This window comes from Protopterus annectens, chromosome 17.part0 (genome assembly GCF_019279795.1).
Source record: "Protopterus annectens isolate FY-2018-M chromosome 17.part0, PAN1.0, whole genome shotgun sequence".
Lineage (NCBI taxonomy): Eukaryota > Metazoa > Chordata > Ceratodontiformes > Protopteridae > Protopterus > Protopterus annectens.
Window position 1 is genome coordinate 687882567 of NC_056751.1, and position 16711 is coordinate 687899277.

A 16711-nucleotide genomic window follows, 5' to 3' on the forward strand; every position below is an offset into this window, starting at 1 on the left:
CAAAGGCAGTTGTATTTTGATTGCTTTAGAAGGTGGACATTCTGTTCGTTACACAGTTTTGGATATGAGGTAATTTCTTTGAGGTGAGAGGGAAGTGATTACCACAGTTTGGTAACTAAACTAGAGAAGCTGCTTGGTACATTGAAAATTATGTCTACAGCTTACACAGGAATAACCATTGTGTTATTGAACTCTGGAATTGTAGGAGTGTATTCTTAAGGTAAGTTTAGCAAAACTAAATCTTCATTTTAGACTCAGCTGATGTTGTCCAATCCACATAACTCCCTGTTGTGCTTCAGAAGCATTGTGCTCTTTTTAAGTAAGGTCTATGTTATATATTTAAACATTCAAAATGTCGAATACCATATGATCGATATTTGAATGTTCGAATATATCATAAAAAAAGAAAAGAAAAACAAAAACGTACCTTAACGGTGGAAGCAGGGGACACCCCCCCCACACTTAAATATACCAACTCCTAGACAGCACTTCAGCGCAGAAGAGAGAAATTCTCCCATTCTTCGAACACTTGAAATGTCGATCATATGGTCTCGACCATATGACGTTCGACATTTCAAGCGTTCGTTTAACTGACATAGACCCTTTAAGTAGCTTGCTACATCAAGGCCATATAAAATACTGATAAAAGCCTGAGGTATAAACCCTATTCTTCTGAATGATGCAGCTTTATTAAATTTAGCTGTTACCTCATGTAGATTCATCATTAATTACCCTGGCACTGTATGATTAAGTAATAGTTTACTTTGTGTGTGTGTGTGTGTGTGTGTGTGTGTGTGTGTGTGTGTGTGTGTGTGTGTGTATGTGTGTGTGTGTGTGTGTGTGTGTGTGTGTGTGTGTGTGTGTGTGTCTGCATGCGTGCATATATGTGTGTACATATGTCACTGATGTTCTAGGTCTCTGTATGCTTGTAACTGTTGCTGGGCTTGGTAGTTTCATAAAAACCCAGAAAGGATCATAACTGGAATATGCAAAATAGTTGGTCTCAGAAATCACAAAAATGGTCTATGATTCAGACTGAAAATAGGCTATCCAGGGAGCCAGTATCTGTCTGCTTGGGATGACATGATTGACAGACCTCAACGCTTTGCCAGAGATGGCCTGCATCTGTCACCCCTGGGCTTCTGGATACTGGCCAAGGCTCTTTCCACCCCTATAGTGATTATTTTAGGCGGTGTTCCAAAGACCAAATTACCACCGTAACAGCTACAAAAAATGCAATCTGAGGGTCATGCTGCTCAGTGCTAGAAGTCTAAATCGCAAAATGCACTCACTCGAAGAACTCCTCAAAATGGAGAACATCAACATTTGAGCTGTAACAGAGACCTGGTTTAAAGCAGCAGAAAGCACCCCTGCACTACCAGGCTATAACTCATTCCACACCTTTCAGCCCCAGAACTTGGACCGAAGCTCCAAAGGCGGTAGTGTTTCCATATTCATAAAGTATGCACACACCTCCAGAATGGTAGCCCAACATAACGCATCAGAGGTACTTCAGGTGCAGCTAACATTGGCTAAGACAGCAATTCAGGTTGTAGCCTGCTATAGGTCCCCAACCATATCCCAAGACTCACACTCCACATTCCTAAGCACCCTGGAGAATATTAGGGTCTAACCTAACACTCTTATACTGGGCAACTTCAACTACTCCTCCATTAACTGGGAAAACTACTCATGTACCAATACACTTGCTCAACGTTTCCTGGAATTTATTAATTCCATTGCCCTGGACCAACTTGTTCTTACCCCCACTAGAGGTAGCAGCATCCTTGACCTGGTCATTACTAACATGGGTGACTGTTGCTCTACACCAATAGTCAATTCCTCCCTGGTTAAATCTGACCACAAACTAATCACCTTGGAAATACACATCCCTCCCACCCCACCCCCCGCAAAGGTAACCACAATGGTAAAACTTCTCCAAAGCTAACTTTGGGCTCAAAACAGAGGTGGCTAACTTCACGGCACCCATGCAAATGGAGAATAGTTGCATGACTGACGAATCATACACCAGTGCACTGTGCAAACACGTACACAAATGCATGGATCTTGTCATACCTAATAGAACTAAGATGCGCTACTCCAAAAAAAGGAAGCCAATCTGGTGGTCGCCTGCCATAAACAAACTCTACAACAGAAGGAGGAAACTGCTGCTAAATAAGGTGAAGTCCCAAGACGTGAAAAGCTCCCTTATCAGCCTCAACAAAAAGTTGAGATCCCTCATCAAATCCTCTAAAGCTAGCTATGAAAACAGGATTGTAGCAGATAGTAAAGACAACCACAAGACCTTCTCTAGTTATGTAAATAATCTCCATGGCAATATCCAGATTTGCTCTGAGCTACTGTACAATGGTACCTCCTTTACCGAGCCAACAGATATTGCCAATATACTGGCCGACAGATTCAGTGCCAGCTTTACCCCTCCCCCCTAAAGGACCAGTCACAATATGAGTAGATTGCTGTGCACCCAGTATTACTGCTGCACAGGTTAAAACAGCACTGTCCAAGGCCAAATAATACAGCTTCTATGGGACCTGACAATATCCCTGGCTGTGTTCTACATGAACTACAGAGTGAACTGGCACCTTACCTGTGTGCCCTCTGCAACCACAGCCTCACCTCAGGCTTTGTCGCTACCAAATGGCACACTGCTACAGTCAACCCTCTCCACAAAGGAGGAGCAATTACAGACCCTAGGAACTATCACCGCATTAGCCTGACAAGTCTGATATGCAAAGATATAGAACGCATCATCATGGACCTAATAAACAAGGATATAGGGAATCTCCAAACTCTGGATCCCACACAGTTTAGTTTTTTGAAGGGTAGGTCATGCCTGCTCAACCTGGTCGACTTTTTTGAGTCAGTCACCAAAGCTGTGGATGAAGGCAAGGTGGCTCATACAGCCTACCTTGATCTGGCCAAGGCCTTTGATACCATTCCCCACTCAGGAATCATAGAAAAACTCACTAGGCTAGGCATCAACCCCTATATCACTAGGTGGGTTGCAAACTGGCTCACGGGTAGAACCCACAATGTGAAAGTAGCTGACTCCAAGTCAGACTGCCAACCAGTCATGAGTGGAGTCCCACAGGGATCGGTCCTGGGTCCTCTCCTGTTTGGTATCTACTTCTCTGTAGTCCAGGCCAACACAAAGGGATTCTGGCTGACAAAGTTCGCAGACAATTGCAAGTTGGGAGCTATTATTAACTCTCCAAGTGATGTCGACATCCCACAGAAAGGTCTCACTGAGACTAATGACTGTTGTCAGAGCCATGGCCTTAAGCTCAATGCCAAAAAAATATGTTGTCATCCCCTTTGGGAAAAACCCGGTTCCCATGAATTACGACATCGATGGTAGTCCACTGAACACAGAAGAAGTTATATAAGATCTGGGAACACAGGTTGATAGCAACCTCTCTTTTGACTACCATATTACCACTGTGGTTAGAAAGTCCTTCTATGTGGCACATCTCATTACTAAGGGTTTTGCATCCAGGAAGAAAGAGGTCATTGTCTCCCTCTACTCTTCCCTTATTAGGCCAGTCGTAGAGTACAATGCCCCATTTGGCATGTACCTCACTAGACAGCTGCAACAACTGGAGAGGCCGCAAAAGTACCTCACAATGAGGATCATAGGCCTTAAACACTTGTCCTATATGGACAGACTCAGAAAAACTCCAACTATTCTCTGTCTCGTATCGCCTACTTAGGGGCAATCTCTGCTTGACTTGCAAAACCATGTCTGACCCAGCTCTGTTAGAAATGCTACATCTAAAGAAATCCCAATCCCTCCACACCACACGGTCCAGAGACCTCTACCTCATTACCACAATAAGGAGAACATGCTGGAGGGCATGTTCATAACCCAAAGACTGCCCATGCTATGGAATAGACTTTCCCATACATGTCAAACAGAGCACCTCACTGGCCCTCTTCAAGAGAAATCTTAATGAGTGGATGGGAAATAGAAAATTCACCCCGGGGACCACTCCAGTGGCTGTGCTCGATAGAGGCACTGGGAGCTAAGGTCGGGTGACACGATGCCAGGATAATCTTACGGGCTAGGCTTGTAAAGGCTCCAGGGCCATTAGCCTAGTACACTCCTATGAACCTATTCTTGGGATTCAGTAAACTCTGTATAGGCTTTGCGCAAAGCCTACATGGAGTTCCCATGTGTGTGTGGTGATGGGAGGTGAGCAACAACACTCATTGCATTTTCATACCATGCACCATGTTTAAACGTAAATAAGTGAGGTTTTGTGACTGGCAACAGTATTACCATCAAAGAAACAATGTAAGCAAACCTGGATCAGAGCACTAAAGGTCCGTGGTTTTGCACAAAATGCCACAATGATCACCAAGGCTTAACAGATAACTCTCAATCTTTTAGTTCAAGACACCTAGACAAAGGCCAACAAAATGGGGGACAGTGACCCAGAAATAGGGACATATTTGACATGTTTGCTCATTAGAAATGTGCTTGAATAACCAGGGGTTTGTGTTGAGGTACATGTTCTGAAGGATTTGAAGTCTGAAACTGAAATGAGTGTAATTATTAAGTCACATCAGTCCTGAGACCACCATCCCAGTGATATGGCAGAAACCACAAATTTGATAAGGAACACACCAAAATATATAAAGGCAAAAATATGGACATTCTGTGAATATCTGAGCAGTTGAGAGATATGATTAAGTGTAGGGTTTAGACACAGTACAGGACAGTGTATCTACATTATGGATTATTGTGAGATCCCATTCTTGGCATTCTGCACTGAAGTTGTGTAAATGATCTGTAAAGGTACATGGACTGCCACATAAAATAAACACCCAGGGAAAGTGTGTATTTTGAATAGGGACACACAAATGAATTGTAGGAATGAACACAGGGAAAGAGGACAGGTGAAGCAACCTAATGTACAGCAGATGAGGGTATGTCAGTGGAAGACTGTTGTAGCAGCAACACCAATCACACACATATCAGTCTGGTACAGTAGGGACTGCACAGTAAAAATGTGTATTATGAGACTGTCACAAGGTGACATAACAGTGGGAAGGATGTTTGTGTGAGATGAGCATCCTTACATGAATAACACAGAGGACATCTATCAGGGATGTAACATACAGTTGGGATAGGGTGCATGTTGTGAAGCTGTGCAAACAGATTTATCTGAATACGAGTGTAATCTCAGCAGAGGTCTCCAGCAAGTAGGACACAGGTAAAGGCTCATGGACTACATTAAAAGAAGCAACCACAATCTTGGGCAGTATCAGAATAATCCCACCAGTAATCCCATGCCTGTGACATAGCATATGTGACTTAGAGAGATCAGAAATGATTCTGCACAAACACAGTTGTACAACTATTATGATAAGTACACACCCTGAGGGTAATCACACACACACACACACACACACACACACACACACTGTCCTGGCACTGTAACATCTGCTGGAGGTGTTACGAGGGACACTGCTATACCTGCATGCAACATATTGATCAATATAAGCTTGTTGACTGGTGTTTGTAGATGGTACAATCCACACTGTCACAAATGTTACCCATACCATTAATGTTGTCAAACACCTATGTATGTACTGTGTGCATCACTGTAACAGGTAGCACACATGCATCTGGTGTAACAACTTGATGGGGGTTCCGCACCACCTGCCAGTAATGTGTATACCACCAAATCAATACATCGGTATGGCCAGTAAGATGTGTGACAGCTCACTGTGACAAATGTGGTACACTTCACTTACACATCACTGGAAGATGTGTAGGGAGGTACATTTAGAAGGGTGCATTGTACTCGGTTATTGGTGTGATGAAAACTGTGAACTATGGTAGTATTATGTAGTATAAACCACAAATTCTCCTCTTCTCCACAATATATAACAACACTGACCACAAACCACCGACTGTAATAAAGTGACAATCAGGAAAAACAAATTTCTTTTATTCTCTAGCGCTTCGGTGTTTCCACCTTCAAGGAATATCAGTCGGTGGTTTGTGGTCAGTGTTGTTATATATTATGGTAGTATTAGGGCCTGTGATGTGGATGTCCTTCACTTACACAGTAGTTGTTTTACATACAAGGGAGTAACCAGCACTGTGACCACATGCTGATGGACGTTTCACTTACCATCTATCCCAGGACACAGGTCACACCTTTTGGTCTGTTTATAGGGCATGATGTCTACATTAAACTCGGGTTGTGTGTTTGTTTTCCAGCCATAACAAATCCACCCATGTTTTTTTGTCATTGCAGGTGTTGTCATGGTTGTAGCAGCAATTTTTGGTGTGTATTGATACTGTCTGTATTATACTAATACCACAGTTGAAGTCAAGGATTGCCCACAGTCTGTAGTTCTTCAGGCAGCTGTTTAGACATGTATATCATCTGTGATGTCCATCACTTAAATAATGGAGAGGAAAGGTCCTAGCAGACAGCCATGATGTATGGACCTGATCACTGGACCTGAGATATAACTTACTTCGCACGTCAACATATTTAGATGCCATATACAGTATGTAATAGACTGGTCTACCCATGGTGATACAGGTGGATATGGCCACATCTGATAGTGCTGAGTGAATACTTCAGTGTGAATTTGTGTCAAATGCCTTGTGCTTGTCAAGTTCAAAAGGCTGATAGTGTTGTCATGCATGTCCTCAATGATCTCTTTGAGGACACCTAACAGATGTAACAGACACAATGTAGCATTAACAACTCACACAGCTTTGTTGCACACAGGTGGGATATCACTAGTGTCCATTTAGAAAAGGCCCATAATGACATTTTGGTCTACCTCACAGATAAGGAGAGTCAGGATGTCTCTATACATGCATGCATCATGTGCTGTCCCCCCCCCCCCCAACTCACACAGATCCATGTTGAAAACACCCTTCTGCAGCAACATAGTCTGTGTGGAGGGTGTGTTGGTGTGTATTCAACCATTTCAGGAAGGTGTATGTGATGAGTCATGTGATAGGCAGTCTGTGTGTTGTTATAACCCATTGATTCTCTGTGATAGGCCTGGATGAAGGTAAGACTGTGCATACTGAATATCCTCAACTGGCATTTGGTTTGAACACAATCTCCCAAGCAGGGATCATTGAGAAACTCTCCCAGCTGGGAATTAAACCTCATGTCACTAGATGGGCAACCAAATGGTTCACTGACAGAACACATACTGTGAAAGTTGGTGAATCAGCCTGTACCAGTAGAGGTGACACTACTGGTGTACCCCAGGGATCTGTGCTTGGCCCTTTACTGCTTGGAATCTATTTTTCAGCAGTTCAGGCTAAAGTATGTGGCCTTTGGCTTCCGACTTTGCTGATACTTGCATAGTGGGTGCAGTCATTGAGTCCACCTGTGATGATAAGATACTACAGGAGGGACTAACACATACCAATGATTGGTGACAAAGCCACACAGTCTGCAAATAAATGTAAAAATGTGTCTTTATTTTGTCCTGCAAAGTGGAATTCCTTGTTAATTGCAGCATTGACAACAGTCCTGCTCTGCAGAAACCCAGTGATGCAAGCACTGGGAACATAGCATGGGAACATAACATACTTAGCATTCTGAACTTCAACCAAGTGTCCACACTCGTATTGAAAGCCTGTGTTATGTAAATCATAAGTCACGCCATCATATTCAGATCTCAGGATTATATTACAGCACTGTACTTGAACCTCATCAGAACACTAATATAGAGTATAATGCTCTCTTTTGCATGTAGGTCACTAGACACATGCAGCAACTGGAGAGACCACATGGGTTACTCACCAAGAAAACACAGTGCATACATACCATGTCATGACAAGAAAACAGTGCATACAAACCATGCCATGATGTATGTAGATAGACTGAAATCCATGTCATTGTAATCTGTATCATATAGGCTGAGGTGGCTTCTGCCTGGCCTCCAGGCCATTCTCTGACCCTGCCCTAATGGGAGTAATGCACATCCTCAAATCAGATATTGCTGATGGCATCAGCAGTGTCTGGTGAGAAGAATATGACAATAACAGTATCCTACATGCTGGTGTAACAGTCTCTCTGTAATGTCAAGCAAGTGCTCATACACACACACATGCATCAGCTGACTGTAGTGAGAATAGAACTCCTACCTAAGTACACAGACTACAGAACTCGGTACTTTATGCACGCACCATGGGACAAGTCTGACCTTTACAAAACTGCAGGTCATCTTATAGTAAATGACAGCAGGGCATGTTGGACAAAAGATGTCAGGAGGCCTGCATTATTTCATAGCTTCATAGGTTCATAGGAGATTACTAGTCTAATGGTCCTAGGTTGTTTTCAAGCCTAGCCGTGTAAAAACACAAGTACCTGTATTGAGCATAGTTAGATGGTAGTTGTTAGTAGAGCAATTTTTGTGATCAGCACCAACTGGTTCTGTCCATGAAGGGCATAGGTGCCACCCCAGGGGTGAATTTACAATCACCCATCCAGTTGTCAAGATTGCACTTGAATAAGGTCTTTAAAGGGCACTGCTTCACATGCAGTGGGAGCCTATTAGAGAGGAGTGGCAGTTGCTGGGAAATATATCTGTATCCCTAGCATGTTCTACTTATGTCACAGACTAGGTTGAGATCCCTGGATCAAGTTATTCTTGGCCCATTTGATTTGCAGATGTCCAGCATTTCCAGTAGAGCAGGGTCTGAAACTGCTTTGCAGACCAGCTAAAGATTACCTCTCAGCAGCTGGCATGAGACTGAATACAGTGACATATCTTCCACTCTTTCCATGTATGTCATGTTTTAGAGGCCCTAGATTCTCTCGGTCACAAACCTCTGTGTTTTCTCCAGTTGCTGCAGTTGTCTGGTGAGGTGCAGACAGAAGGGGGCATTGTACTCAATTATTGGTCTGATAAAGGTAGAGTACAGTAGAGCTATGACCTCCCTGGTCTTGGATGTGATGGCCTTATTGATGAGGTTTTTAATGTAGAATGTGTGTCTCATCACTATGGACACATAGTGCTGTCAACATATGTTCCCAAGTCTCACAACACTGTGTTTAAGCTTAGACGGGTGCTATGTATATCTTAACTAGCAGGGGTACGTCATTGCCAAAGGGGACAATGAGGCATTCTTTGCTTTAAGGTTCAGTCCATGAATTTGGCACCAATCATTTGCCTGTGTCAGCCCTTTATGTAATATGTTAACATAGTCGAGGGACTCTATATGACTGCGTCCAGTTGATGGTCATCAGCAGATTTGGTAAGCCACAGGCCCTCTACCTTTGCCTGGACTTCAGAGAAGTAGTTTTCAAACAGTTAAAGGTTCAGCATAGATCACTGTGGTATTCCACTGGTAAGTGCTGGCGCTGTAGTCCCCAACTTTGAAATTGTGTGTTCTGTAGGTGAGCCAGTTGGCTATCCATCTAGTAATATATGAGTTAATCCCCAAATGGGAGATTTTCTGCATGATACCTTACTGGGGATAGTGTCAAAGGCCTTGGATAACTCAACTTAGGCGGTATGTCGTGTTATCCCTCATCCAGGTCTTTGGGGTCAGTATCAAAGAAGTCTAATAGATTTAATAAGCAAGATCTACCCTTGACAAAACCAAAATGGATCGGGTCAGTTGTGTTGAGGGTCACCTATGTCCCTGTGGTTAAGGTCTATGCTAATTCCTTTAGCCTTGCAGATAAGGCTTTTTTAGGCTTATGGGTCAATAGTTCTATTTCTGCATGTTAACAGATTCATGTGCATTGCATATCACACATTTGATATTACTTTCTGTAGTGTAGGTGATATATATGTGATAAAAGTACTGAGATACCAGGGTTGCAATGCTTGGGGGAGGCAACACATAGCTGTATTGTAAATATGTTACATATTGTTAGGGCTTCAATTTGCTTGTCCACATATACTTTCATGTCACAGACAAAAAAGGACAGTGAACAATAGTAATGCATAATAATATTTACTTTTCCACAGAGCCGCGAGCAGCAGATTTGTGTGACAAGTGTTTGCGCATACGAGATACACATTTCCAATACTTTACCTGTTTGCACGTAGTTAAGCAATGTGCAAATGCGAGCCACATTGCTAAAGTCTGAGAGTCCGTATTGAGTCTATGAAACACACCTGCTGCTTAACTGACTCTGTGGCAGCAGGTGTAAATGTATTGACTCTTTTCCTTTTGAGCCCAGATGATATTGGATTCAAATCCAGGTTTATCTAATACTTTTAACTAAACAGTGATAATGCAGAGTTCGAAGGTTAATCTGACACTTGGCCTTCATTTGAGGAGTGTCTCCTGATGGAACCTGGAAATATATGTTGGGGAAGCTAATTGTTAGGTGAGTTAAGTTTGCAGACATGCACCGGGGATATAAATTTAATGACCTGACACATTTATTTTTGCCTTTATACACTGAGGAAAATTTATTTTTACACTGTGGGATTCAAACCTAAGTCGGCCAGAATCCCAAAGTCTGGGTCCGGCGTCGGCTGTTCAACCATGCTCCCTGACGTCAGAGCACCAGGAGTACAAAGCTGACAGCCGACGCCATTTTCTCCAGTCTTTCTTCCCGTGCGGTGATAGCAGTTCACAAGTGCCGGTCGGCTGACTCCTGACGATTTTTTCTGATAAACTTCAATCCGAAGACTTTCTTCTCCACTCAAAGCTAAGTACCTCGTTGGGGAAACTTTTTCTTGCTCCAGTCCGATGTCAGAAAAAGTTAATAATTGTATTTCATGTGGGAAGCAAATACCTTATAAGGATTTTCATTCTTACTGTATTCCTTGCTTAGGCCCTGACCACAACGTAGCTAGTTGTCGGTTTTGTGCTAGATTCAATCAACGTACAATTAAACGAAGGTACGATTTTGCTTTTCATTACTTCGGTAGGCGCTTTAACTACAAAATGTCGTCGGATACGGTTCCGGCTACCGGAGTTCACAAATGTTGCAAGGATAAAGACAGGCCTCCGAGGTCCAAATCTGATGATAGCGCACAAGCGGAGCCGGCTTCAGGTTCGGCCGTCGTCAGTGAGGCGCTTTTGCAGCCCCTGTCGTCGGCCATTTCAGAACCGATGGCCGAAACGGACTCTCATGGGGAGCCAACCAGGCCTTTAAATATCTCTATTACAGGACCTTCGGACAATGCTCCTTTGGATGGGTCCGGAGCCGCTGTGCAGGTACCGGCTTCCGAAGGGGTTTTCAGGCCTACTCAGCTTCTAATAAAGGCAAAGCCAAAGACAAAGGCAAAGACTCCTTCTAAATCAAAGACTGCAACACAGGCCTCTTCTGAACCGGCTCCCAAGTCACAGAAACAGTTACTCAAGATGGCGGAGGATTTACTTACTATGATTAGGGGTTCACATCCCCCTCCAGATAAAAGGCCAAGGCAGGATGTTTATTATGATTCCTGTGATCAGGCTTCTGTTTCTTCAGTTTCTTCTTCTGACCAGGAATATTCTTTCCCTCCTTATGAGGATTCTGATGCTGAGGAATCCATTCCTTCAGCTTCTCCCCCTGAGGATTTCTCTTTTGGGGAAACTTTGCATGAAATGAGGGAACATTTCCACTGGGAAGAACAGGAGTATTCTGAATCTAAGAAAATACTAAGGGATTTTCTTCTTCTTCCCCAACATAGACCCCTGGCTATTCCTCCTGTTTTGGATATTGTGGATGATGCTTTTTCGGAGGCTAACTTAACCCCTAACTCTTTTCCTCCTGCTCCTGTTAAGCCTGATAGATATTACAGGGTTCCTGATTCCCACCAGTTTTTATACAAGAACCCTTCTGCTGACCCTGAAACCATTTCTCAGGGTCCTAAGGGAGTTAAGGCCGCTTCTGCCAAAAATCCCATTCCCACTGAAAAGGATTCTAGATCCTTAGAAAGATGGGGCAAAAAAGTGCACACTTCTGCTACTTTGTCCATTAGGGCTTTAAACTGTCAGTTTCATATGCTGAAATACCAGCAATTTCTCTTGTCTGTTTTAAAACAAAAGCTTACTTCCATTTCTGCCTGTGCAGATGATAAGGAATTACATGACTTACTGCATGCCACTGAACAAGTTGGGAAGCATGGTTTACACTGTGGATTTGATGCTTTGGAGGCTTCTTGTAGGGCTGCTGCCTCCGGCACAGTCATTAGAAGGCATGCATGGCGAAAGGAACAAAATTTGCCAGAACAAGTAAAAGCTAAATTATTGGATGCTCCTGTTCAGCATAATGTTTTGTTTGGATCAAAAGCTGAAGAGGTGATTAAAAAGATGGAGGATAAGGCGAAATCCATGCAAACAGTTAAAGATTTCTTACAAGTACAGCCACCAAGATTTAGCAGGAATTGGCCTTCTAAAAATTGGTCCTTTCCCACTTCAGACAGGCCTCAGAGGGATAGATATAGATGCTCCAGAGGAAGGCCTCAAACACAAGCTTCTTATAGACCAAGACAGTGGACTGCTTCCACCCCTAGGGGAGGAGAGGACATGTCACAACCTCATAGGAAACAAACTCAATGGCTCCCTCTGTTGGGCTGCAGGAACTTCTTGCCTGGAAGCCCCTCTCGGAGGAAAACTCTCTCTTTTTTATCAAAATTGGTCTCATATAACCCAAGACAAGTGGGTTCTGGATGTGGTTTTAAGAGGTTACAAATTCCATTTTCATACCCTGCCAAGGCCAAGCGGATGGCCAGACCTTCCAAAACATCAATGGACAGAGGCCTTAAACCAGGTGGAAGCTCATTTGGCTATGAAAGCCATAGAACTGGTTCCACTTTCAGAGATGGGACAAGGTTTTTACTCAAGGCTCTTTCTAGTCCCCAGGAAGCAAAACTCATGGAGACCCATGCTGGATCTGTCAGTCTTGAACACCTTTCTAGAGATTCCAAAATTCAAGATGCTTACTCTACAGCAGCTACTTCCAATGCTGTCCAAGGATGCATGGATGGTAACTTTGGATTTAAAGGAGGCATATTTACACATTCCCATCAGGCAGGAACGCAGAAAATACCTCAGGTTCAAGGCCGGATCGAGGCACTTTCAATTCTCTGCGCTGCCCTTTGGATTGTCTACTGCGCCCAGGGTCTTCACCAAATGCCTGGCTCCAGTAGTAGCTTACTGCAGACTCAAAGGAATTCAAATTTACCCTTATCTGGACGATTGTCTAATTCAGGCAAGACAGCAAGGATGTCTTACTCCAGCATCTACAATTTGTACAGAACCTCCTCAAGTTCCTGGGATTCTCTGTAAACATAAAAAAGTCAAATTTGACACCATCACAACAGATAACTTTTCTGGGTGCTCTTCTAAACACCACAACCTAGATGGCATTTCTGACATCCGAAAAACAATTACAGCCGGCTTCAACTTTCAAAACCTTGGCAACTTTAACTCAGCTATCTGCAAGGAGATTCCTGCAGGCTTTGGGTTACATGGCCTCCTGCATCCTTCTCGTTCCATATGCAAGACTACACATGAGGAAAATACAGTGGTACCTAAAAAGTGTATGGTGTCAGCATTGCCACAGTTTAAACATACTGATCTCCGTCCTGCCTTGCCTTCAAAAGGAATTTCTTTGGTGGTCCAGGGCATGTGCTCTAAACAAAGGGAAACCCTTTTGTCTGCCTCCTGCCACTGATTCTAACCACGGACGCCTCGGATTATGCCTGGGGAGCCCATTTTCAGGGCAACTGTCTGCAGGGCCTTTGGACAAAGGATCAGAAGCACCTGCATATCAATTTAAAGGAAGTGTTAGCCGTTCAGAAAGCTGTAATGGCCTTCAGGAATCTTCTACAACCAGGACAACTACTAATATGGACAGACAACACCACAGTTATGTGGTACATAAACAAGCAAGGGGGATCTCATTCCTATCCCCTTTGCAGACTAGCCATGGATCTATGGAATACAGCTCTAGCTTGCAATCTGGATCTTCAAGCTCAATTTGTACCAGGGAAGCAAAACTTCCTGGCAGACAGTCTGAGCAGAAACCTTTCGGATCCACACGAGTGGATGCTGGACACCAAAATATTCAGGATGATAACAGCAGTCTGGGGATGTCCTCACATAGACCTCTTTGCATCCCATCTCAATCATCAACTACATAATTTTTGCACCAGGACTTTCCACAAAGAAGCTTGGAAAGTGGATGCCCTATCATTCAGTTGGAGGAACCTCTCGGGGTATGCCTTTCCGCCTCTTCCTCTTCTTCCACGGGTCTTATTAAAGATAAAACAGGACAAGCCCAAGATGATAATCTTGCTGGCCCCAAATTGGCCTCGACAGTTTTGGTACCCAACTCTAAAAAACCTATGTCTGGAGCCCCCTTGGGTTTTACCTCAGTCTCCGAACCTTCTGTCCCAACATCAGGGTCAGGTTCTACACTCTCATGTCAGAACCCTCAGCCTGGCGGCCTGGTTAATCCAGGGCCTTTGATTTCCTCTTTCCTACCCAAGCAGGTCATGGATGTCATTTTAGAAGCCAGACGTCCTAGCACTAGAAAATCTTATGCAGGAAAATGGAAAAGATTTTGTTCCTGGATGCAGGCTCAGGATTCTGATCCTCTTCTTCCGAACATTTCTTTAATTTTACTTTACCTGACAGATCTCTTACATAAGGGTCTCTCTTTCTCTTCCATTAAGATACATGCCTCTGCTATTTCTGCTCATTATAATACAGACCCTCCAATCTTTTCCCACCAGCTCATGAGACAGTTTCTCAGAGGAGCTAAGAACTTAAGACCTCCTAGATCTCCTCCCATTCCTGCTTGGGATCTCAACTATGTTTTGGAAAAACTAACCTTGCCTCCTTTTGAGCCTGCCGCCTCTTCTGATATCAAGTTTTTATCTTGGAAGACAGGTATTCTGTTAGCCCTAACCTCTGCCAGGAGAGTTTCAGAGTTACAAGCTCTTATGGCTGTGGAACCTTATATTATTTTTCATCAAGACAGAGTGTCTTTGAGGACTAATCCTACCTTCATGCCTAAGGTGGTTTCCAAAGTGGCTTTAAATCAAACTATCCACTTGCCAACTTTTTTTCCCACTCCTCAAAATAAAGGGGAAAGGATCTTACATTCCTTGGATGTACACAGACAACTACGTTTTTACCTGGACAGAACCAAGGACATCAGAAAATCAGAACAATTGTTTGTTTCTTATGCTTCAAGTTCCCAAGGTAAAGCCATTTCAAAACAGACCATTTCTAAATGGATTGCTCATGGAATCAGATTTTGTTATTCTCACCATGGAAAGCAAATCCCAGGGAGTATACGGACTCATTCCACCAGAGCTGCTGCCACTTCTGCGGCCTTCCCCAGGGGAGTTCCTACCAAAGACATTTTGGAAGCTGCAACTTGGAGTTCAGTGCATACTTTTTCTAAGCACTACAATCTACCTCTCTACTCTACGTCTAGGGCAGGCTTTGCCTCTGCAGTCTTGCAGGGCCTTTTAGCCGCCCCTTCTTCTTTATGACCACCTCCCTTTCTTTCAGCTTTGGGATTCTACCCTACAGTCATGACTGCAACAGTGAAACACGATGAACATAGTACAGTTGTGTACACCTACCATAAATGTTGATGTTCGAGTGTCTTCACTGTTGCAGTCTGGGTTTCCCTCCCTCCTGTCCCCTCTTATTTTTACTTTTGTGTGGTTCCTTTTTTGAACCATTCTTCTGAGGTGTATTTGCAAAGGACATGGGACCTTTCTCATTCTGGGACTCCTGACATCTGGGGCAAGAAAAACTGGAGAAAATGGTGTCGGCTGTCAGCTTTGTACTCCTGGCACTCTGACGTCAGGGAGCATGGTTGAACAGCCGACGCCGGACCCAGACTTTGGGATTCTGGCCAACCGAGAACTGCCTGCCGGCAGGGGAGAACCCTACAGTCATGACTGCAACAGTGAAGACACTTGAACATCTACATTTATGGTAGGTATACACAATTGTACTTTTCAGGGACAGTTAATTTGACAGTACTTTTAACATTTCAGAGATGGTTTGTTAGCAAAATGTGTCATTTACCTGTTCTTTTGGAGTGGGGGGGGGGGGCAGAGCTGCATTTCTGTTATGGCACAAACAAGGATATGTTGTAATTGTTGCTCTCCTTTTTTTGCATCCAGCCTGTTCATATTTCAGGTCTGTAGACTGTTTTATGTTTCTCCAGTGGATAATACTGAAATGCTATATTTTCTATTTTATCAGGGAACAGTTATTTTGTATTTATGTGATACTTATGTGTATTATCCCTCTGTCTTTTAGGACACCTAGAACTGTGCCATCCAGGTGTCTCAGTCCTTGAAAACCACCCTTCACTGATCCTGAGAATCTGGTCATTGTTGAAGCTTTTAGGTGAAATGGTGCCTTCTGGCTTGAGAGGGGACATGGAAATATATCAGGCAGAATGCAAGTTTGGCAGCAGATCATTGCAGACATTAATGCAGTAGGCAGCCACAGCAGGACATACGACCAGGTGTGCCATAGGGCAACTGACATGATCTCATCCACACATAGGAGGGCAGCTGCAGTTGCCTCTGATCAGATGGGTACCGGGGGAGGCTGCTACAGAGCCACCACTAATAGCAAATGAAGAGTTCCTGTCCACTGTGAGGGATCCAGACAGCTCCCAGGAAAGTGCAGAACAACATGTCCCTGACATTGATGCTTGTGTTGCAGGGAGAGGACGTATGTCCCAGGAGGTGATTCCATGTAGGC

At 43.7% G+C, this 16711-nt stretch overlaps 1 protein-coding gene across 1 annotated transcript in view; it reads left to right on the forward strand.

Moving 5' to 3' along the window:
- The window catches only part of ALDH16A1 (aldehyde dehydrogenase 16 family member A1), an 818106-nt gene that overhangs the window by 313722 nt on the left and 487673 nt on the right, over positions 1–16711 (forward strand). The window lies entirely within an intron of this gene.